Source organism: Anopheles moucheti, unplaced genomic scaffold (genome assembly GCF_943734755.1).
Source record: "Anopheles moucheti unplaced genomic scaffold, idAnoMoucSN_F20_07 putative_Y_21, whole genome shotgun sequence".
In the NCBI taxonomy this organism is placed as follows: domain Eukaryota; kingdom Metazoa; phylum Arthropoda; class Insecta; order Diptera; family Culicidae; genus Anopheles; species Anopheles moucheti.
Genome location: NW_026453671.1, coordinates 166273 through 168004, shown reverse-complemented (window position 1 = coordinate 168004; position 1732 = coordinate 166273).

The following is a 1732-nucleotide window of genomic DNA, read 5'->3' as shown; positions in this document are numbered from 1 at the left end:
GGATGGACGAATTAAGTTGAAATAGACAGTTTTTGCATGAAAACTCATTCCTGGTGGAACTTCATAGCAAAGTACAAAGTTCGTTTTGGATGGATCAATTTAGTTGAAATAGACAGTTTTTGCATGAAAACTCATTCCTGGTGGAACTTCATAGCAAAGTACAAAGTTCGTTTTGGATGGATCAATTTAGTTGAAATAGACAGTTTTTGTATGAAAACTCATTCCTGGTGGAACTTCATAGCAAAGTACAAAGTTCGTTTTGGATGGACAAAGTTAGTTGAAATAGACAGTTTTTGCATGAAAACTCATTCCTGGTGGAACTTCATAGCAAAGTACAAAGTTCGTTTTGGATGGACAAAGTTAGTTGAAATAGACAGTTTTTGCATAAAAACTCATTCCTGGTGGAACTTCATAGCAAAGTACAAAGTTCGTTTTGGATGGACAAAGTTAGTTGAAATAGACAGTTTTTGCATAAAAACTCATTCCTGGTGGAACTTCATAGCAAAGTACAAAGTTCGTTTTGGATGGACGAATTAAGTTGAAATAGACAGTTTTTGTATGAAAACTCATTCCTGGTGGAACTTCATAGCAAAGTACAAAGTTCGTTTTGGATGGACAAAGTTAGTTGAAATAGACAGTTTTTGCATGAAAACTCATTCCTGGTGGAACTTCATAGCAAAGTACAAAGTTCGTTTTGGATGGACAAAGTTAGTTGAAATAGACAGTTTTTGCATGAAAACTCATTCCTGGTGGAACTTCATAGCAAAGTACAAAGTTCGTTTTGGATGGATCAATTTAGTTGAAATAGACAGTTTTTGCATGAAAACTCATTCCTGGTGGAACTTCATAGCAAAGTACAAAGTTCGTTTTGGATGGATCAATTTAGTTGAAATAGACAGTTTTTGCATGAAAACTCATTCCTGGTGGAACTTCATAGCAAAGTACAAAGTTCGTTTTGGATGGACAAAGTTAGTTGAAATAGACAGTTTTTGCATGAAAACTCATTCCTGGTGGAACTTCATAGCAAAGTACAAAGTTCGTTTTGGATGGACGAATTAAGTTGAAATAGACAGTTTTTGCATGAAAACTCATTCCTGGTGGAACTTCATAGCAAAGTACAAAGTTCGTTTTGGATGGATCAATTTAGTTGAAATAGACAGTTTTTGCATGAAAACCCATTCCTGGTGGAACTTCATAGCAAAGTACAAAGTTCGTTTTGGATGGACGAATTAAGTTGAAATAGACAGTTTTTGTATGAAAACTCATTCCTGGTGGAACTTCATAGCAAAGTACAAAGTTCGTTTTGGATGGACAAAGTTAGTTGAAATAGACAGTTTTTGCATGAAAACTCATTCCTGGTGGAACTTCATAGCAAAGTACAAAGTTCGTTTTGGATGGACAAAGTTAGTTGAAATAGACAGTTTTTGCATAAAAACTCATTCCTGGTGGAACTTCATAGCAAAGTACAAAGTTCGTTTTGGATGGATCAATTTAGTTGAAATAGACAGTTTTTGCATGAAAACTCATTCCTGGTGGAACTTCATAGCAAAGTACAAAGTTCGTTTTGGATGGACAAAGTTAGTTGAAATAGACAGTTTTTGCATAAAAACTCATTCCTGGTGGAACTTCATAGCAAAGTACAAAGTTCGTTTTGGATGGATCAATTTAGTTGAAATAGACAGTTTTTGTATGAAAACTCATTCCTGGTGGAACTTCATAGCAAAGTACAAAG